Below are 23,910 nucleotides of genomic sequence, written 5' to 3'. Positions count from 1 at the left end.
TTTTCTAAAATACTGGAAAACATGTTGGAAGCAAACTAAACAAAGTCACATGATCTCAGGTCAAGAATCTGTGCATTTGAGAAATGAAGCTGTTGCCTATCTGTCCTTAACCTTCCCTCCTGTCTTGTAACAGGGAAGTATCAGTGAGCCACAGGACTACCACAGAGGCTTGCATTGTGGTTTGCCAGGCCTTGCCAGTTCTTACCTTTATCTTCTTGAGAAGCGGAGAGAGATGTCTTCACTCCCATTCTTTGCAACCTGTGAACTCTTTTTCATGTAAACTCTCATTTCTACAAAGCTCAGTATGCTCCTATTTTTTGTACAGTATTTTTGTTTTTATTACAAAAATACACACACAACAAAGATTGCCATTAGATCATTTCTTGGCTCTGCTTGCACTGAACATGTGCTCCTGAGCAACTTTCTCCACTTTTTCCATCTCAACAAGTTGCTTCTATCATTTCATGCAATCTTTTTTGTCCTACCAGGGACTGCTTCTGCAATATTTTCCCCATCTTTCAGGTGGATTTACTGGGCATAAATCTTCAGGCCTGTTCCAAAAGCTTCTGTTTTCTGCTGTCCATGGGGAGAATCTGTGCATGGACCTTCAAATCATTCTGAAGGTGTTAACAAGGTCTGGTTGATGCACCACTCCATATTATTTTTGAATTTGTCAAAAGCCCTTTCGTTTATGTCATCTGTTTTAAGAAGGTCAAGTTTTGGAGACTCTTTGCCTTGACAATAAATCTGTGGCAGTGCTTTTGACTCCAGAAGAATGAATGTTCATGTCATTAGCAATAACTTCCCACCTCGAATTTGTTCTGTCGGGGACGAGATTCACAGCTTTACACAGCAATTGCAGATCATCTTCTGACCAGTTTTTACTGCTACTTCTACCTCTGCCAGTTGACTTCTCTATATTTTTAGATGCTTGTTGCATAGGAGCCTCAGCTTTTCTCTTTTCTAATTTGCTCATTTGTTTCTTTTTTCTGTTTTTCTAGAGCTGTCTTGCCTACTTCTTTGTAGATAATGTGAGTGTTTCATTCAAGCACTGTAAGCTTGCTAATTCCAGCCAATCACAAAGTTTATCCACTTCTTCCATCATTTTAACCCATTCCACCTCATTATCCAAGAAGCAATTTGAGGTCTTGCATGAGTTTCAAAGCTTTTGACTTTCTTTGAATGGCTTTTTTTCTGAATATCTTTCTCCTTCAATGCTTTCTTTCTAACCTCTTCTTGTTCCTTAGCTAACTTAGCAGATATTAGTTCAGCTTGTCTTTTTCTTTGGGTTCTTGCTCCTTCCATTTTGTTTCTGCTTTTGCTTTCTTTTTTGCTTCTTTCCTTTCTTGGCTTTTTCTTCTTCCTCCTTAATTTTTTTTTTTAATCCTTGGATCACAGTATAATGTTCTTATTATCTTCATTTCTTCTTTTTTTCTTTGTGCCCTGGTTGCTCTCTTCTGCTTTTCTTTTTCTTTTTTTTTTAAGATTTGTTTTATTTATTTGAAAGGCAGAGCCACAGAGAGGCAGAGCCAGAGATGCAGAGAGAGGATTTCCATCTGCTGGTCCACTTCCCAGATGGCCGCAATAGCTGGAGCTGCGCCACCCAAAAACTAGGAGCCAGGAGGTTCCTCCAGGTCTCCCATATGGTCCCGAAGACTTGGGCCATCTTGCATTGCCCTTCCATGCCACAGCAGAGAGCTGGATCAGAAGCAGAGCAGCTGGGACTGGAACTGGCACCCACAATGCTGGCACTGCAGGCAGCAGCCCTACCCGCTACACCATAGTGCCAGCCCCTGTTCTGCTTTTCAATCCATCTCCTCTCATCAGTAAACTACATTATCCATTTCTGTATTCTTAACCTTTTGAATATCTGTCAGCACTTAGCACATTGTGAGTGTTTGCTTATGTATCTGATTATCCACTGAACAATGAACTGCTAGAAATTAGAATTCTATTAAAATTATTTGTAATTTCAGGTCATACCATAAGGCTTAGGTTAGAATTATTGTGCAGTAAATGTCTTCTGAATACAGTATGTAAGTGCATCTTTTGATGAAGTCAATCATTTAGTAGAAAATATTCTTAAGCAAACACTGTCCATTTCATGTGATAGGAGCTGTTGTGACAATCACAAGTTACAGTTATCATAAATTTCCAAAGTACAGCTTATGAATTTCAATGGCTTCCCCCCCATAACTTCCCTCCCACCCGCAACCCTCCCCTTTCCCGCTCCCTCTCCCTTTCCATTCACATCAAGATTCATTTTCAATTCTCTTCATATACAGAAGATCAGTTTAGTATATATTAAGTAAAGATTTCAACAGTTTGCCCCACATAGCAACACAAAGTGAAAAAAACTACCGTTGGAGTACTAGTTATAGCATTACATAACAGTGTACAGCACATTAATGACAGAGATCCTACATGATATTTTTTAAAAATTAATTAATTTTCTATGCAATTTCCAATATAACACCAGGTTTGTTTGTTTTTTTCATTTCCAATTATCTTTATATACAGAAGATCGCTTCAGTATATACTAAGTAAAGATTTCATCAGTTTGCACCCACACAGAAACACAAAGTGTAAAAATACTGTTTGAGTACTAGCTATAGCATCACTTCACATTAAACAACACATTAAGGACAGATCCCACATGAGACGTAAGTACACAGTGACTCCTGTTGTTGACTTAACAATTTGACACCCTTATTTATGGCATCAGTAATCTCCCTAGGCTCTAGTCATGAGTTGCCAAGGCTATGGAAGCCTTTAGGGTTCGCTGACTTTGATCTTATTCCGATAGGGTCATAATCGAAGTGGAAGTTCTCTCCTCCCTTCGGAGAAAGGTACCTCCTTCTTTGATGGCCTGTTCTTTCTACTGGGATCTCACTAACAGAGATCTTTCATTTAGGTCTTCTTTTTTTTTTTTTTTTTTCCCAGAGTGTCTTGGCTTTCCATGCCTACAATACTCTCATGGGCTCTTCAGCCAGATCCGAATGCCTTAAGGGCTGATTCTGAGGCCAGAGTGTTGTTTAGGACGTCTGCCATTCTATGAGTCTGCTGTGTATCCTGCTTCCCATGATGGATCGTTCTCTCCCTTTTTGATTCTATCAGTTAGTATTAGCAGACACTAGAGTTATGCAATTTTTAAAAGTAAATTACTCTAAAATAGTTTGGTAAGTACATAATTATAAATAATTATTAGAATTAATTTTGTGTTTGCTCATCGTGCTGTCTGGAAATAGTCAAGCAAAATTTCACCAAACTTTCATAATTAAATATTTTACTGCATGTATAATGTGCTTTTGTGCTATACTGTTCTCAAACTGTATACCGGATTCTATTGTTTTCTATTCTTTTGTAATTCATTAATATTGTTTGTAGTTTAATACATCCCACACTTATTCTATTGATGGTCCAAGATATCTGGGTACTATTATCGGGATTCTCTGCATGGTCTCACAAGGCTGTAATCAAGGTGTTAGTAGGGCTGTATTCTGACCTACAGGCCTGAGTGGAGAAGATTTTTCTCTTCAGTTCATTGGCAAAATTCATCTCCATAAACTTGTAGGACTAGGGAACTAGTTGCAAGGAAGCTCTTGGATGGAGGCTAAATCTAGCTTTCTTGAAATTGCCAGTGGGGTTCCTGACACGTCTGCATGTGTCATCAAAGTCTGTAAGGAGTCAGTCTTTGTGCAAGATCATGCCTTTATAAAATAGTATGTAATCCTCAGAGTGACATTCCACCACCTTTGTCAGAATCTGTTGCTTAGAAGCAAGTCACAGGTTTTGTTCACACTCAAGGAGATATAAAAAAGGAATGAATATCAGGAAGTGGGAATCACAGTGGATTGTAGATGTCTTTTTTTTTAACACATCCACGAAAACAGACTCTCATTTTACAGTATGATCCTAAGGACAACAGGTTTGCTATAACTTGACTGATGTTCCATAATTAGTAGGTGGTAGAGCTAAGGTTATAATCAAGTTCTATAATTTTAGAACACATTATTGTAGCTTATATATGTGCTGAATCTCTTTGTGGTAAAACTGTAGAAGGATTTTTCTCTCTATGGCCCACGTCTCTGATTTTACCTAAAAAGTGATCAGACTCAAAACTAATTTTGAATGAATTAAGAGCAAACTCACCTCAAGTTGAGAAAAATATGGATGATGATTCCTTTAAATATCCAACTCCGGATTTGCTCATGTTATGCCTTCAGTTATTGTTTATCAGATGAATATCTAATATACTGTAGAGTAGGTAAGAACATTGATATTGTTGGCTATTGTTACAGTCTCCCACTGAGGTAACACAATGTAATACATACAAATAAACATTATTTAACTGGTTTAGAGGCTAATCAGACTTACAGGAGGCAGATGATCTAGTTGTATCCACCTCAAAAAGATTATAACCGCAAACCAAAATCACCATTGAATTATTCGTTGATCGCTCTTTGATAAAAAGTCAGTTACCAATATTTTCATAGATTTAGGATTGGCCAAACTATGTGGGTAAACAACATATCCTCTCAGAGATAAAGAAAATTTGGTACCAAAACACAAATGTGAGTATTTAGAATAAAATATTATGATGTATATTTAAAATGATAACAAAATTAGAAAAGTGCTTATTCAATATGCATGTTTTTCCTAATTGGATTGTGTAATTTTAAAAGCAAATGTAATAGAAAGGAAAAATAGAGGAGAGGAGAGGAGAGGAGAGGAGAGGAGAGGAGAGGAGAGGGGAGGAGAGGAGAGGAGAGGAGAGGGGAGGGGAGGGGAGGAGAGAGGAGAGGAGAGGAGAGGAGGGAAGATGAAAGGAGACATGAGATGAGAGGAGAAGAAAAAATAATCAGGACTTGGAAGTCTGAATTCCAATCCCAGAGATGGAACTTATTATTCTGAATTGATTTCAGAAAAACGACTGAAGTTCTCACTGTGTCATGTTTTGTTATCAGTAAAAACAATATGATAAACCTCTCTTTCTATTAATTATGCCAGAACTCTCTTTGGAAGTAAATTTATAGAATAAATAAGGAATAACTTTATATGCAGTGGTTTAAAAGGATTAATGTAAGAACATAGTGTGGGGCCGGCGCCATGGCTCACTTGGCTAATCCTCTGCCTGCGGCGCCGGCATCCCAGGTTCTAGTCCCGGTCAGGGTTCCGGATTCTGTCCTGGTTGCTCCTCTTCCAGTGCAGCTCTCTGCTGTGGCCCATGAAGGCAGTGAAGGATGGCCCAGGTGCTTGGGCCCTGCACCCGCATGGGAGATCAGGAGAAGCACCTGGCTCCTGGCTTCAGATCAGCGTGGTGCGGCCATTGGGGGGTGGGGGGTGAACCAACGGAAAAGGAAGACCTTTCTCTCTGCCTCCTTCTCTCACTCCACTCTGCCTGTCCAAACAAACAGAAAACAAAACAAAAGAACATGGTGTGTATTTTTACCCAACTTATTTAGTCATTCATATAGCAAATCCCAATACTTTAAGGGATAAACATATTCTAAAACTTGACCTTAATGTCCATATTTAATATATTCTAGATTCTCAAGCATGTATAGAACATTGAAGATGAATAAGCAATTTTATGTTGTAGGCTATTTTAAAAAGAAAATTTGAGTCATATTGCTGAAGGCATCACAAGTCATTCTTAGAATGAATCTTTTCCTCATCTAATTTAATGGGAAAGATTATGACTTTTTACTTTCCAGGTGTGATTTGATGCCTTCAGACATTTTCTCTCTGTTCACATCCCAATTAAATTAAATTAAATTGTTCCTATGGATGCAATTAACTTATTCGGTTTATAGCAAAGAACTCATTATTGCATAGACTATCTAAGAATCCAGGTTCTTTTCCCTTTTGCTTGATTTCTTTCTATTCTACAAATGTTAATCCCAGTGAGCATGAAAGTTTGCTTTACAATGCTATCAATTGCCCCTCACAGAGCTTGAAGCAGAGCATGAAGAACGAAATGGTTAAAGCCATCACAATATACTCTCCTCCACAAGCAAGAGGGAGAATGAAAAGAATACAAATTGAGAAAGCAAAGGGGATAGGCTGGTTGAGAAAACTTCCTTGTCAAGATAGGGACCTGTGGATACCAGTTATTGGAGGATTTAAGTGCTTTGCCCCAGGTCACAAGACAAATCAGTAACAAGCTGGAGGAGACCCCAGGAGCTCTTAACCCTTGTCCAGTGAACTTGAATGAGACAGTGTTTGTTTGTGAGGGTAACACAAGGCCATCATTCACTCCACTGTGCAAAGCAAACTGGAAATGTTGTTACTAAAGAATGAGGGAAAACTTCTTTTCTTATTCTCACTCCCCTGGGGTGCACATGAATCTACATATCCCTTTGTTGTTCCTGACAATGCACTGAATCTCATCACATACAGCCTAGAGAATCTGTAGTAGGTTGAAGTTGCTATTTGGAATGGTAAATGTTTCTTTGTCCAAAAGACTAAATTTCTCCAGGGTTTTTAAGTTCAAAAGAAACCATTTCATTTTATTGTTTAAAATAATTTTCCAAATATAATTGTAAGCCAATGAGTTAAAATAAGCAAAATGTAAGGAATAAAACTATCTGGCTTTGATCTCATGTAAAACATTTTTTTTTTTTTTACTTTTGCTAAGTTAATGAATCTTGCTCTGTTTCAGTACCTTCTGACATCAAATTATTACACAAAACATTCTTAAATTCTAGGAAGTTTGTTAACATTCCATCTGTTATAACAACACATTTAACAGTTAAGAATTACTAACATTCTAAAAAAGGGACTATAATTTCTGATCAAGATAGCTTGCTTTATATTGTCATGCTTTGAACTATTCTGCTCCAGAAACATTTCAGCAAATAGTTTATTAAAAATCCATTTTTAGAAAGTAAAATACATGTGTTTGGGAACCACAAAAGAAAAGCACGCAAACATTGAAGTGGATGATCTTGTTTTCATTAACTTTGATCTGATGCCTGCAGAAATGGTGAATGTACATCGTGTAACAATATGAGGGTATTTTAAAATTCTCCTGGGAACTGGAATTAAATGGAATTAATTCATTTAGGTGCAAAAAATATTTTGAAATCTGTGCACACTAGGGTTCTTAAAAAAATTCATGAAAATGAATAGTACAAAAAATCTACACATGGATTTTAAAAATTTGGGGCATCAAAATAAGCACCTTATAATTCCATTTTCCGTGTACTTTTTGAAGTACCCACATAGAATCACTTCAAAAGACTATTGAGATGGAGGCTAAATCAGGGACTAGAGGGTTTTTTCCCCCTGGTCTTTGAGACAAAAATGAATCTCCCAACACTGCTTGTCTGATCGGTTTTCAAGGAGCTAGAAGTCTTGGACAGTAAGAAGACTGGAATGCAGAGGGTGGCACAGTAGCTACTGGGTAAAGCTGCCACCTACAACACCATATTCCATGTCCCGGCTGTGTAACTCCCAATCCAGCTTCCTGCCAATGGCTTTGAAAAGCTGTACAAGATGGCCCAAGTGCCTATTCCCTTCCCAGCCACATGGGAGACCCTAAAGAATCTCCTGGCTCCTTGCTTCAGCCTGGTTTTTCAATGGCCATGTGGCCACTTGGGGAGTGAATGAGCAGATGGAAGACCTCTCCTTCTGTCTCTTCCTCTCTCTATAACCCTGACTTTTAAATAAATAAATCTTTTTAAAAAATCTAGGTCTGAAAAATAGAACTCAAAACTAGATGATATTACAATGCAGGTTCTTGGGTTAAATATATCGTACATGAAAATCAAACAGTTACACAATGTTAGTAAGCACACATGGAGGACAGAGTGCTTTTTATGTCCGTACACACTGACAGATTTAGAGTTCAAAGATAAACTTGGTTTTAACTTTTTAATGTCAATATATTTCCCCTTAAAGCAGGACCTCTTTATAACTAACAATGGAGGTGGGCAAACATCTCTGTTCACTGAGGCAAACAATACTTACTTAGCACTGTTAGGTCAAATATGAAGAGAACATTTCTTGGAAAAAATCTTTACTTGGATGTGTTCAGTAGAATGGCTAGTATACAACTGAAAAACATGTCCTTTGTGTAAAACAAACAACTATTAAGATAGTTGGCTGTTCTCTCCATGAAATGTTCCCCCATTGAGTTCTGCTTGACTTTGATATCTATCAGGTAACATAAATCAGATATGAGAATTTTATTACCATGGAGGAATGTTTTGATAGGGGAAGCACATCTGTATTCTACTAACTATTCCAGAGGTCATACATTTACAAATTATTACCTAATAATTCTTATATTTTTTCTGTAGTTAAAGCTAGTATTCCTTCCTCATTGACAATCTTGCATATATATTTTTGCCTCCTTGTTATTTTTTCCAAAACTAAGCCTTTTATTTTGCATTATCAAAACTCCAATTTTGAGTAACATTTGATCTCCTTGAATAATACTACTATGCTAGACCTAGGGTTTTAACTTCATTACTAGCTATTTCAAGTATTTTACTGGTTTCTTCTCTTTCTGGATAATGAGGCTTGTTAGCACGTTTTGACAGCTTATAAAGCGACTGGTCCACCACCAGCCTCAAAGTCTCTTGCAGGTTATAATATCACATTGAAGTTGACAATTCCCTGTTGGGCACAAGGAGGGTGCAATTTCAAGGGCACAGACAATTCTGACTATTTCTTTTTTACATCTGTTTCTGTGAGATGAGGGAGAAACAATAAACACATCCAAGCTAGCACTGCCCTTCTTCCCAAATGAAAGGAATCTGTCATATGCAAGTTTCCAATAGCTTCCTTAGGCCTCTCTATTACTGGCGTCTGGAATCTTGACCTTCCCAGAAGATAAAATTTCCTTAATGAACCCTCAAGGCCAAATTTCCACAGAATCTGGGTTCTTATTCATAACCTTCTGTTTGTCAATCTGAAACCACAGCTTCTACTTGTTCCAAGAAGGGTTTAATGACTGGGAATTCACAATACATAGTGAGGAGGAAAACGGGAATTCAAACTTTCTTATTATAGTATCTTCTTTAGTTCCTTAAAGCTAAAACGTTTTCCATCATTTAAGACACTTATATATAGATTAGTTTTTATGGGAAGAGAAGAGGGGAAAGGCTTTGACATGATTCTCTTTTATGACTTTCAAGTAGAATTTTGCCTTGCCAAAACTTTGATTTCAACCTTCTATTCACTAGCACTGTGAAGGAATACATCTCTTTGGTTTTCAACCACCTGGGTTTGTGACAGTTTTTTTCAGTAGCCCTAGAAAACTAGGGCTAATACACCAGCTAGCATGCATTATACCCTTACTAAATCCGAGACACAATACCTGTGTTTCTCAAAAGATACTTCTGCAAAAATAAAAATTTTAAATCATGTTTCTGATAAAACAAAGATACACAATATACTATGCATACTTATATTGCAATGAAAGGAATGAAATATTTGAACTGGTAGCTAAACAACAAAGATTTATGAATGTCCACTAAGTTCAAAAAAACAACATAATTAGAGAAATTAGTATTAAATGTCCCTTACAATATGAAACTTTGTGGTTTGAGTCCTTATTATGTTTCAGATTCAGCTTCCTGCTAATGTGGAGAGGCAGCTGGTGATGGTCTATTTATCTGGGTCCCTATCAGCACATGGGAGGCTCCACCTGAGTTCACAGCTCTCAGTTCCTCTTGGGTCAGTCGTGTCAATTGCAGGCATATGAGGGCATGAACAAGCACATGGAAAATCTCTTTCTGTCTGTTTTCCTGTCCTTGACTGTGTATTCATTTCAGATAAATCATTAGTTTAAAAATACTCAAACATAAACGTACCAGATTATTCAGACATTCCACTCAAATGTTTGTATGCAAATGTTCATACAACACTATAAAATCCCCAAGTGCGAAGCCATTCAAATGTCTGTGGCCATCACTATACATTAATTTATCATTTTTAACATAATTTTTAGCTTCTTAAACCCTGACATAATATTTCAATAGCATTTTTGAAATATAATGTTATCATTTATATAGAGGAGGAACCGAATAGAATATCATTGACAGTTCTTTTCAGGAAGAATAGTTGCATCTGGAAAATGCCACCCTTAGAAATCATAGTCAGCATCTATTTCAGCTAGACAATTAGCATATGTATGAATTCTCTTATAGATTCTAAATCTGGTGGGGAGAGGCAGTTGCTTAGAGGTGTGAACATTTACTCATACTTTATAAACACATATGTATATTTTCCTGAAAGTGCTTTGGTTCCTTTTCTCTGCTTTCATTAAAATTATGTCTCATTTGATGAGATTTCTCCTATCTTGCAACCTGATTCATATGTATTTTTCTGCTTATGAGGATTTGAATAAGTCCTCCAGATTTTCTGTACTGTAAACTTAAACCCTCAATTCACATGTTAATGTTACCTGGAAGTAGGATCCTTGGGAGGTTAATTGGATCATGAGGATGCTGATTTCAAGAATGGATTAAGGAGTTACTGAGGGAGTGATTTTTATAAAAGTGAGCTGTCTGGCATGCTTGCTCTGTCTTGCTATGAGATTACCTGTGTCATGTTATGAAGCAGCAAGAAGGCCCACACCAGATGCCAGGATCATGCTGTAGGACTTCCCACCCTCCAGAACCATGATCCAAGTTAAACTTATTTCCTTTATAAATTGCCTGGTCTCAGATATGTTTTACAGTAACAAAAAAATGAACCAAAAATTACAGCACATACATGAGCATTAATTAGGCCAATATTATGTATTAGCAAGGTATATAATCTCATTGTCATTAACAATTTGAAGAGAAAAACCAGAAAGTCAACTTATAAAGAGTAATATTATGCCATCAAACACATCAGGAGGAAAGGAGAATCAATCTGATAGGTTATGACATTGATCGCTTCTCGGCCTTTTGGCTAAGATCAAGTGTAGGTTATGACATTGAGCAACATATGATCTGTAATTGATAAACACTTCAATAATAGTAATGTTATAATATGCTTTTTTGCTGCATTGTTTGCATATGTTCTGATGCTGGGAACTTCACCTCCAGTGTGATAGTGTTGAGAGGTGGTGCAACCTTTATCCGTTGGGGTCTAGTGAGGCAGTGTAATTAGACCATGGGGGCACTGCCCTGAAAAGGGACCAATGTAGTTCTTGTGAGACCTTGTTAGCTTGCAGGAGAGCAAATTGTATAAAAAGAACAATATTGGCCTGTGAATCCACTCTGACCTCCTATCACACCACATGTTCTTTCCAGTTCAAGTCACATGATGGTTTTTCTGCCATGATGTAGCCATGAGGTCTTCAAGCAAATAGGGCCACCTCATCTTGGATTTTCAGCCTCCAAAAACTGTGAGGTAAATAAATGTCTTTGTAAAATACACAGCTTCAAATATTTTGGAATATCAATAGAAAATGGACTAAGCTAATATCAACTCTTAAAATTAATTCATCTGTCAGATACTGTAATTGCGATAACAATTATTCACAGACAACATCTCATTTCATTTATGGTCCAGCAGTCTGAAAGACTTGGTGCTCATAGCATAAAAGTTATTAAATGCATTTCTAACATTCCAAACACAAACACAGTCTGTCAAGATACCAGTGGTGTTGAGAGAGATTGTAAATATTAAAAATATTTAATTTAAACAACAAAAGCATAGCTGGCAAAAATTTTGATATGAGGATATAGAGAAAAAAGATGGAAGTTAATGTATTTATTTTCCTTATTGGAGAGGAGAGAAATACTGTCTATAATTGATAGAACAAGAACTGGAAATAGAAGTATGCTATTAAAAGTTATAGACGCTATCATAATATAAGTGAATTAGCACTATAGGTATAAGACATCTTTAGAAAGTCATAGAGGGCTGGCCCTGTGACTCAATTGATTAATCCTCCGCCTGTGGCACCAGCAGCCCATATGGGTGTCAGTTCTAGTCCTGGCTGCTCCTCTTCCAGTCCAGCTCTCTGCCGTGGCCCAGGAAGGCAGTGGAAGATGGCCCAAGTGCTTAGGTGCCTGCACCCACATGGGAGACCAGGAAGAAGCTCCTGGCTCGTGGCTTCAGAATGGCACAGCGCCAGCTGTAGCAGCCACTTGGGGAGTGAACCAACAGAAGAAAGACCTTTCTCTCTCTCTCTCTCACTGTCTATAACTCTACATGTCAAAAAATAAATAAATAAATAAATAAAAAAGAAATTCATAGGAAGGAAGATTTGCATGAATATATTTACATTCTTATATATTATAAAGTCTGTAACAGATGAATTAGAAAGTATATATATAAATAAAATTTCTGGTTATGAAAGAAATCAGTAATAAAAATAAAACTAGGGGTGAAACTAAAATATACAGGTATATAATATCACACCACTGATTTTAAATGTTATTTGGCTAATAACAAAACATAAATAATGCTTTTTAAAAATATATACATGTAAGTAAGTTTACACTTATACTACTTACACTATAAAAATTAAGTGATCAGCTTAGAGCCAATAAGATCTGTGGCTCTGACCTGGGCATCCTTCGACTCCAGGGCAGGTCCATTTCCAGTGATCCAACTCTTGGCAGAGCTGCCAGGGCTCTTCACAAGCTGACTTCTGCTGAAGCCCAGGCTTACCACATTGAAAGCCACTGCAGTGGACTGGCCAGTTGGGTCTCCTTGAGGGCAGATCACTGTACAGATCAGCCATTAGTAGGCCTGCCACCCATTGCTTCTGATGCCGAGCTTTCCTTTCCTCCTGGTTTATGTTAAAGCAGACCAGAGGATGCAAGTCAAGGGAGTGCCCGTGTCCCATCTCTAATCTTCAGTGGCCTGAACTACAAGTCTATAGTCACAGGCATGTTCTGTAGTAGTTTTTCTAAGGTAGACAATGCCCATGAGGAAAATTATATTCTCACTTTAAAACTTTCTTTCCCTTTGGTCTGAAAGGGAGGTTTTTTCTACTTACTGTATACTTCGCTGATGGCGAAGTGAATCTAGCTATGAGATTATTATTTAAGCTCTTATTTTGGCTATGCTATTACAGAAAAATGTTAGCCATCTCTTTTATAAGGTCTAAAGATTAAATTGTGCGTCCTACAGATTCCTTTATAATAGAATTAGTTTCCTACCTTGAAGAGAATAGAGAAATGAAAGAACAAGTTGGGCTTAGAATAGAGAAATGAGGGAGCAAGTCCTAGATCACTTGCTGACAATAGCAATATTACATGAATACTTAGCAAACCATTTCAACCATTAGATAACAACTTAAGAAAACATTTACCAGAAGGTCCAATGCCTTCTATAAATTTTAAGAATCAAGCCCTTCACTCAGCCCAACTTCCAAAGTGACCACTGCAGCTGAGGGGACAGCCAAGTAGGGTCAGCAACATTGCAGGCAGAACTGTAAATTTCTTGTTAGAGATGCCCCCTGCCTTTACCTGGCCAGCTCTCCTTCCAGGCCAGCCAAGTAATGAAAGTCAACAGAGTGCCTTCCCCTAGGAGGTTCACACCTCCCTTAGGATATACCCCATGTGAAGAGATAGATAGGTCTGGGCCTCTTAACTTACAAGGCCTAAAGCCCACCAGATTATTATCAAGCCCCTTCTATCAGGTTCTATTTGCCTCTCAATCAGAAAAATTACTTGTAGCTTAGACAGCACCTTTCTTAGCTCCTCTAATAATGACTCTGTCCTTTGTTCTAGGCCCTGTCTAGTGCAATTGGGCCTCGTTCCTTTGTAATCATAACCTCTACTCTACCACCAATGGCTCTACTCCCAATCTGTGTGTACTGATGGTCCTCTTCCCCACTTAATGCTGTATAATTGTTCAGACCTGGTTAATGCCACTCTTAGGATCATTGGTTACTATCCTCACCCTGTCTTTTATGACCTTGTCTAAATATGATCAGAGTCGGCAAACTTGGAAGGCTTCCATAGCCTTGGCAACTCATGACGACAGCCTAGGGTGGTTACTGGCACCATAAACTAGAGTGTCAATTTGTTGGGTCAACAACAGGAGCCACTGTGCATTTGCTCCTCATGTGGGATCTCTGTCTTTAATGTGCTGTACATTGTGATTTAATGCTATAACTAGTACTCAAATAGTATGTTTCACTTTGTGTTTCTATGTAGGTTCAAACTGTTGAAATCTTTATACTAAATTGATCTTCTGTATATAAAGAGAATTGAAAATGAATCTTGATGCAAATCGAAGGGGATAGGGAGCGGGAGAGGGGAGGGTTGCGGGTGGGAGGGAAGTTATGGGAGGGGGAAGCCATTGTAATCCATAAGCTGTACACTGGAAATTTATATTCATTAAATAAAAGTTAAAAAAAATTAAATGATCAAATATTACTATAATGGCATAAAATAAGACACATGGACTATCAGAGCAAAATAGAGACCTAAAAAATAGACCCAAACAGATTAAAAGAAATATTTATTTTCTTTAAAAGTTTGGTAGAATTCAACAGTGAAACCATCTGGTCCTGGGCTTTACTTTGTCAGGAGGATCTTTATAATTGATTTGATCTCCATCTTGGTTGTTGGCCTATTGAGGTTTTCTGTGTCTCCATGACTCAATTTAGGTAGATTGTATGTGTCCAGAAATCTATCCAGTTCTTCTAGATTTTCCAATTTATTAGCATATTACTATTTGTAGTAATTTGTGATTTTTTTAAAATTTCTGTGGTATCTGTTGTAACATCTGCTTTTTCACCTCCGATTTTATTAATTTGTGTCTCCCCCTTCACCTTATTTGGTTATTTGGTTCAATGGCATATCCATTTTGTTTATTTTCTCAAAAAAATAGCCCAGAATTCAATCTACACATCTACAACCAATTCATCTTTGACAAAGTAGCTGAAATGAATCCCTGGAAAAAGGACAATGCCTTCAAAAAATTACTGGAAAATTTGATTTCCACATGCAGAATTATGAAAACAGATCTCTAACCTTATACAAAAATCAAATCAAAGTTGATCAAGGATCTAAATCTATGCCCTGATTCCATCAAATTACTGTAAGAGAACATTTTGGATACTCTCCAAGACATTTGCATAGGCAAAAACCCAAGAAGCAAGCAAGGCAATAAAAGCAAAAAATAGACAAATGGGATTAAATTAAGCTAATAAGTTCCTTCATAGCAAAGGAAACACTCAACAATGTATAAAGGCAAAAGACAGAATGTGATAAAATATTTACAAACTATGCATGTGATAAAGGATTAATATCCAGGATATAAAAGGAGCTCAAGAAACTCAATTACAATAAAGCAAGCAATATAGTTAAGAAATGGGATAGGATATTAACAGGCATTTCCAGAAAGGTTAAATACAATTGGCTAACAGACACATGAAAAAAAGTACATGATCACTAGCCAACAGGGAAATGAGAAAAATCCACAGAGATTTCACCTACCTAAGTTAGAATTGGCTATCATACAGATATCAACAAGCAATCATTGCTGGCAAAGATGTTGCGTGAAAAGGTAGTCCACTGTTGGTGGGAACGCAAACTAATACAGCCCTTCTGGAAGACAGTATGGAGATTCCTTAGAAAGCTGAAAATAGATCCACCATATGACCCAGCCGTACCACTCCTGGGAATTTACACAAAGGAAATGAAGAGCTTTCTGCATCCCCATGTTTATTACAGCTCAAGTCACAACAGCTAAGATATGGAATCAACCCAGATGTCCATCAACTGATGAATTTATAAAGAAATGTGGTATATATCCCTTATGGAATATTACTAGGCTGTACAAAGAATGAGATCCTGTCCTTTGCAACAAGGTGGATGCAATTGGAAATCATAATGCTTTATGAAATATGCCCATACCAAAAAGTAAAATATCATGTTTTCCCTGATCCTTGGTAACTAATACAGTAAAAAAGTTTAACATATATAAGCAAAATTGGCATTTTGAGATTTGATCATTGTTTACACTCTTGTCTCTACTGTTGAGGAACAGTGTTTTTTTTTTCTTTCTTTCTTTCTCTTCTATTTGTTGATTTTTTTTATTTAGTGGAGGGTTAAGATTATGACTATAAAATAAATGCAAAGTATATTGTAAAATTGGAAGAATGATTAAGAAAGGAAGGGAGAAAAATGGTGGCAGTGTAGGTGGAGGGAGTGTAGGGTGGAAAGTATCCCTATGCTTCTAAATCTGAGTATATGAAATGCATGAAACTTGTTGGCCTAATATAAATAAAATTACTTTAAAAATAGATCTTTTTTTAAAAAAGATTGAATTTCATAAGTACTCACCAATGCACCTTTTCAATAAATAGTTTTAGGAGAACTGAATAAATAAAATCAAACCTTTATCTTATATGATACCAAAGAAAATTCAAAATGGATTAAAGACTTAAACTAAAACCTGACACAATGGAACAGTTATAAATAAACATAGAGGAAAGTCTACTTGACATTGGCCTTGACAGAGATCTTTTTAGAGACCATAAAAAGCTCAGGGAAAAAAACCAAAAATTAAAAGAAAAAAAAAAGATATGTACTCTATGGAATACTATACAGCAGTTAAAAAGAATGAAATCCAGACATTTGCAACAAAATGGAGGAATCTGGAACACATCATGCTAAGTGAAATGAGCCAGTCCCAGAGGGACAAATATCATATGTTCTCCCTGATTGATGACAACTAACCGAGCACCAAAATGGAAACCTGTTGGAGTGAAGTGAACACTTATGAGAAATAGTGACTTGATTGACCCTTGTCTTGACTGTTGATGTACAACTTAATACTTTATCCGTTTTAGTATTTTTTTTGTTCTACTTAATACTATTGGTTGAAGTCTAATTAACACACAATTATTCTTAAGTGTTTAAATTTAACTGAAAAGTGATCTCTGTTAAATATAAGAGTTGGAATAAAAAAACAAGTCTAAATCAAACCAAAAAAATTTTCCCACACCAATGAAATCTTCAAAATGAAAACACAGTTTACAAATTGTAAAAAAAAAATCAGAAAGTATTTGTGTTTCATATATCTGTGATATTAACCTGTAAAGGTTAATATCCTAAATATATAGGAATTCACACAACTCAATAACTAAATAAATAGCCAGATTTGTACAATAGACAAGGAACCTGAAAACACATTCTTTTTCTAAATTAGCAACAGAGACATTAAAAGGTACTCAACACCACTAATCATCAGGGAAATGCAAATTAGAACTACAATGATATTATTTCACACCTGCTAGGAAGACTATTATCAAAAAGACAAGATATAACAAGTATCAGCTTGAATATTGAAAAGGAAACACTTGAACACTGTTGGTGGTAATGTAAATTGGTAGAATCATTATGGAAAATAGGTGGAAATTGCTCAGTAAATTAAAAATGGGAGTACCTGTGACCCCAAATCCCTCTTTTGGACATATACTCAAAGGAAATAAAATTACCACTTCATGGAGATATCTGAACTCCAATATTCATTACAGCATTATTCATAATAGCAAAGATATGGAAACAATCCATATGTCAGGCAATGTATAGTTGCATAAAGAAACTATTACACATATATGCAGTGGAAAATTATTTAGCCTTAGAAAATGAGAACTTGTCATTTGTGACTATATCAGTGAAAATAGAAATTATGCAAAGGAAAAAATATAAGAAAATTACTATATGATCTCACATATATGTGGGATGTGAAAAAAAAAAAAAAAAAACAGAATACCTAACCACAGAGAGTAGAATGGTGATGGCCAGAGGCTTCGGTGACAAGAAATGGAGAGATATTGCTAGAAGTACATAAAGTTGCAGTTACATGGTACAAATGAATACAGAGAAGTTATGTAGCTCATGAGGACCATAGTTCAGAATATTGTATTTTGTACTAGAAATTTGCTATGAGAGTAGATTTCGGTTGCTCTTACCAGAATCACAAATACACACAGAAAACCAAATGTTCTCTTACCTATATGTGAAGTGATGGATGTATTAATATGCTTAATTTTAGTAATCATTTTACTCTGTATATACATACCAAAGTATCATGCTCTACATCTTAAACATAGACAATGATTTAAAAAATAAACCTGCATACATGCTTAAATGCTACAACAAGCATCTATTCTTCCTGTGTGTAATCTCCTAAAATCTCCCTTTCTCTTCTACTTCCACTGTACAAATTAATATACATTATTAAGCTTGAATGTTCTATTTTTCATCGCAGGATTTAGCACAGATTTTCATGAAAGAAAAAAAAAAACTGCCAATCAACTATTTTACTAAATTTTTCACATTTCTATTCAACAATGGATAAAATATACAAAAAAAATTTAATATGGAGTTAGTGTTGGGGTAAAACAGATGAAGATGATTTATTTTTTCTTGTTATAAATCATTTGTCTTTAGGCACATTTCTGAATAAAACTCTGGATACGTTTGGTGGCAGACTCTCCCTGAAGCATCATTGCTCTAATTCTTTTATGGGGCTCACTGATGTACTTAATGTTCTTTGTTCCTACAGTGCACAACATGGCCCTTCATGTAATTTTGTTCATTCTAATTAAAGGAGAGATGTGCAGGAACACCATGGTCAACACCATGGGGGTCACAGGAATTGGCATTCTCTCTACAGTTAGGATCATCCTAACCACACATTGCTTGTTTATATTCTCTAGCCTTCCTGTCCATTTGTTTCCAAGGTCTATCAGGATTTTTGCAAGTGATTTTTAAAACAACACAAATCACTAATGCAAATTATATTCTCTTTATTCTATAACAAATCATGGATGAATAGAAGAAATTATAAAATTATCTATAATCAATTCTTCTAAAATACATGTGCTTTAATTCTTCATTTTCATACAAGAAGCCTTCCAAATAAAAATGGTGATGATGGGGCTGGTGTTGTGGTGCACTGGGTTAAGACATTGCTTAGGATAATGGCATCCCATAGCAGAGTAACAATTTGAGTCTAAGTACTCCCTTTTTTAAAGATTTATTTTATTTATTTGAAAGACAGATTTATATAGAGAGACAGAGACAGAGAAGGGTCTTCCATCTGCTGGTTCACTCCTCAAATGGCAGCAACGGCAGAAGATGGGCCAATCTGAAGCCAGATTCCTGGAGCTTCTTACGGATCTCCCTTGTGGGTGCTTGGGTCCAAGAACTTGGACCAACTGGTGCCCTTATGGGATGCTGGCACTGCAGGCAGTGGGTTTACCTGCTACAACTCAAGAACATTAGTTATCTGCCTATCTCTATCTGTATCTATCATCTATGTTATATACACCTATGTGTTTCTGATGCTCTACACATGTGTGTATATATGTATAACTATGTATACCATATATATTTATAAATATTTAATGGTGATGATTTGTACTTATTGATGACTATTCCACCCAGTTATGGCTATAAGAAAATAGAACATGGGCGTTCATTACTTCTTTCTGCCCTAAAATGTACTGATGTGTATTAACACAAATGTTAAATAGTAGGCTGATGTCTGCCAAGTAATTTTGTATGAATCTCATCAAAGACTACCTTTTCCTCTGAAGACATGTTTCCTAAGATCCAAACTAACAGTGTCTGTTACATTTACATACATGAAGAAATTGAATGCAGTTGCTTACAATATGCACAGACTTGGTTCCAGTTCTCATGGCCAATATTTAACTACTGACACGGCAATTTATGTGTATGTCCAGCAATGTGTAAGCCTACTCATCTATGCATAATTGCACAAAATAGTGCCATAAGTACTTAAGATGCTTGTTGGAATATTACTTTATAACACATGTTATGAATCACAGAGAATATGAAGAGAGTCTAAAGTGCAATAACAGTTGGGAAAGGGGAGTTACCAATATTATCTACGTTATTTCATAAAATAAAAACTTTTCTTAAAGATTTATTATTTTTTTGAAAGCCAGAGTTACACAGAGAGAGAAGAGGCAGAGAGAGGTCTTCCATCCACTAGTTCACTCCCCAGTCGGCCGCAATGGCCGGAGCTGAGCCAATCCAAAACCGGGAACCAGGAGCTTCTTCCAGAACTCCCACATGGATGCAAGGGCCCAATGATTTGGGCCATCTTCTACTGCTTTCCCAGGCCATAGCAGTGAGCTGGATCAGAAGTGGAGCAGCCAGGATTCGAACTGGCGCCCATATGGGATGCTGGTAGTGCAGGTAATGACTTTACCCGCTGCGCCACAGTGCTGGCCCCAGAAAAGAACAACCTGATTCTTTGTATTCCTTATGCAGCTACAATATTGCCTAATGTCAATAATAGTCACTTAATAAATATTTGTCAAAGACATGTATAAATTTCTCATTGCAAAAACAATGCATTAGCCTGTTAAGCTTTAAGGATATAATTTCATCCTAATATAATCATCTTCAAGATTGCTACATTATTTTCTGCAGCAACAATATCTTCAGATTAAGCAATCTCTGATTTGAGGATATGTTTCACAGCACTGCATTCTGAGAAATTAAGAAGTATCTATGTCCAAGTTTCTTTGTTTTTGAAATATTTTTTTTTTCCTTTTGACAGGCAGAGTGTACAGTAAGAGAGAGAGACAGAGAGAAAGGTCTTCCTTTGCCGTTGGTTCACCCTCCAATGGCCGCCACGGCCGGCACACCGCGCTGATCCGAAGGCAGCAGCCAGGTGCTTCTCCTGGTCTCCTATGCGGGTGCAGGGCTCAAGCACTTGGGCCATCCTCCACTGCACTCCTGGACCACAGCAGAGAGCAGGACTGGAAGAGGAGCAACCGAGACAGAATCCGGCACCCCGACCAGGACTAGAACCCGGTGTGCTGGCGCTGCAAGGCAGAGGATTAGCCTGTTGAGCCGCGGCGCCAGCCTTGAAATTTATTTTCTAAGAGGTCAGCTCATCAAGGCTCAGTCACATGCACAGCTGTAGACCAATCACTGTGGCTAGAGACAGACCATGTAGGCAGATAGTATTTCCCATTTGTATTTCCCAAGAGAGGGGAAGATGGAGAAACAGATTCCCAAGGATAATGCTGTTTGCTCAAGCAAGGCATTGGATAAAAGAGTTTGGAATGGTATCAGTCCCTACATCTCTACTGAATGGTCAAACGTTTTTGTGCATTAATCATGATGGGGACTTAATGGATATTACCTATAGCTTTTAAAAACTTAATTGTTAAGAAACTATTTATTTTATGGATGTGAAACACAGAAGAGAGGGAGGGAGAGAGAGACACAGAGAGAGAGAGAGAGAGGAGAGAGAGAAAAGCTCCCATGTTTTGGTTCACTTTCCAAAGGACCATTATAGCTTAGGCTTGCCCAGGCCAATGCCAGGTGCCAGGAATTCAATCCAGATCTTGCACATGGATGTTAAGGACCCAATTACTTCACAGGTTGCAAACTAGCTGGAATATGAGGTCCAGAGTGGAGCAAAGCCTCAAATCCAGGTGCTTAGATGCAGGAGGAAGATGTCTATAGGGGTGTCTTAATCCTTGGACAAAATTCCCAGCCTTATTTCCTGTATTTTACTCATCATTTCTGTAGAATAAGCCAAGATGATCATGGTTCCTGAAGGGATCGTACTAACAGCAGAATATTTTTCATTTGTAGCATTAAGGCTATTGTTAGTTTGCTTTCCTGTCTCTAGTCTCACTCCCACTTATCACAGATATTTCTAAAATACAATCTTTTTTTTTTTTTCATATTATTTCCTTTTTCCAGGTTAAACTGAGTGATTCTCAGGGTGCTTGGAAGAAGGCCTCTTATCCTGAGCCCAGAGCTATTTCAGAATATCTCGGTGGAGTAAAAGCAGTTGTAATGTGAACACTTAACTTCAGCACATTTTGGCATTTTCCCTGTCAGACTCTGGAAAGTCATGCATCTCTCCAAGATTAACTCCAATGTCCTCCTTTTTTCTAAGAAGACTTTGGATCAAAGGCATGTGTCCGTATTGCAGAATCCACATAATTAATCATGTCCTATACAGTAGAACACTCTTTCACACCAAATTGGAAGGTCCTGAAAAGCAGGTGCCTGTATTATTATGTCCCGCCTTCAGTCCCTGTCAATGAACTTTTCCTAATTACTCCTACTTCTTATTGTAACACATGTTATAGCCATAAAGTGACTCTTCAATCATTTGATGTCGCTTAGTCTTTTGGCAAGACTGCATTCAAATATCTTCACAGTTGTATCTACCCAAATTAATCTCAGATAAATTGACAGTAATAACTAGTACACTGCTAATATCCATATATTTATAAGAATTAAGTTTGTTAAGTTGGAAAACAGGGAAGAATTTATGTATCACTGGGAAAGCATAGCATACAATTGTGTGAAATAAAACTCTAGAAAAGCATTTACATCCATCATAAAATACAACATTTATGCAGAACATTTATGCTTCTTTACAAGCTGACCCCCATATTTTTTCCCAAAAATGTCTGCTGTGTGAAATTTCCACAGTGGCTCTCCTGGCCAGAACAAGCATGGGATATTCTGTTTATGTGCCTTTTCTCCTCTTTTCTGTAATGTTTTGCCTGGTTCCAGTAACGTCATAAAAATAACTTTCTTTATCAATCTGTAACTTTTCTTGACCAGTCAAGACCACAGAAACTTCTACTTCAGGTGACAAACTAGCAGCCTTACTGTGATCACTGCTCACTTGACAGTAAATAAATTATCATCTATGAAATGTTTTAGGAAGCTGTCACATAATGAGACTTTGCTTCTCATATGCATGTCCTTTCTTCTCCAGTTCTATTTAAATCCCTTCGAAACAAAAATAATACAATATTTTTGAATTACCAAATGGTTAACACTTGAGTACAGAATAAGTTTTCAGTCAATGACTGTGGATTAGCCAGTTGAGGTAAGTGATAGCACCTCAAACAGTAGAGAATGACCCAGATGTCTTTCATCATAAACATTGTAACACCATGTTCAAAAGGCATTTCTCTTTCTCCATCAATTCCATGCCGCATCTCCTCTTTATTATGTGATGGGGATATCTATCATCATTATATTATGTTGAATTGACCTACTCATGATCAGATCATCTGCATTAATATATTTGAAGATGCTGATAATTGAAAGTAACACATTTCAGTTCTTAAACATTATACCCATTTTTATTTAGTTTCAATCTTTATATTCTGTACAATGGAATACAGCCTCCCTACCATGATTCTAACTAATTAGAACTAAGCATACCAATTAAAAACAGAATTGATCACTTTGAGATATATGATAGAGTGCCACTAGTGTGACAAAGAACAGGAAGAGAGAGGAAAATCTATACAGAAAGCTCTGCATTTAATTTCACATAAAAATGAAAATTCAGTGTAATTTTCTATAAATAAAGCCATTACCTTTGTAAAGATTGATCCAACAGTCACTATATATTAAAGTTTTTATTAAGTTGGAACCCTCTGGCTGCATTAAAATTTTTGAAAAAAATCTTGTCTAAGAATTATTTGTTTGAGATGCTCATATTGGTACAATTTTTTATTGGCACACAAAGAATCCAATTTCCAGGTTCATTACCCAAAACAACATAGAAATTTGAAACAAGAAAATAACTTAGTGCTTGAACTATAGATCAAACTATAACTCATACACCTCATTCCCTCATGGATTATTACGATAAGAAGAAAGGAGAAGAGAAAAGGCAATTTTTCTGCTCACTTGATCGATGTCCCATTTGACCTCAGTCATGCCCCCTTGCCATAACCTTTTAAATACCATCTGCTCTTTTTGTGAAGAGTGTGATGGGAAGGAGTCACTTCCAGACAGCAATTGATTATAAGAACATTAATCAAGGGCATGGATTATCTGTAGCATGACACTGTATGCTGTAGTTAAGCAATCGGCCTTTAGCATGATTGGAAAGGCTAATCCTTATGTGGAAACCCCAAACAGAGTTAGTATCACATGTTTAAGGAGAGCACAGCAA

General features: G+C 36.8%; 1 non-coding gene and 1 pseudogene across 1 annotated transcript; one reads left to right on the top strand and one right to left on the bottom strand.

Moving 5' to 3' along the window:
* Positions 1-376: 376 nt before the first annotated feature.
* On the bottom strand, positions 377-23,672 carry LOC133750719 (dnaJ homolog subfamily C member 2-like; annotated as a pseudogene).
* On the top strand, positions 10,892-11,079 carry LOC133752477 (U2 spliceosomal RNA). The gene has a single exon (XR_009864952.1). It is a non-coding gene; the product is annotated as a U2 spliceosomal RNA (small nuclear RNA).
* Positions 23,673-23,910: the final 238 nt, after the last annotated feature.

The sequence above is a fragment of the Lepus europaeus genome, chromosome 2 (assembly GCF_033115175.1).
Source record: "Lepus europaeus isolate LE1 chromosome 2, mLepTim1.pri, whole genome shotgun sequence".
Taxonomy (NCBI): domain Eukaryota; kingdom Metazoa; phylum Chordata; class Mammalia; order Lagomorpha; family Leporidae; genus Lepus; species Lepus europaeus.
This window is presented reverse-complemented; position numbering and strand designations above follow the sequence as displayed.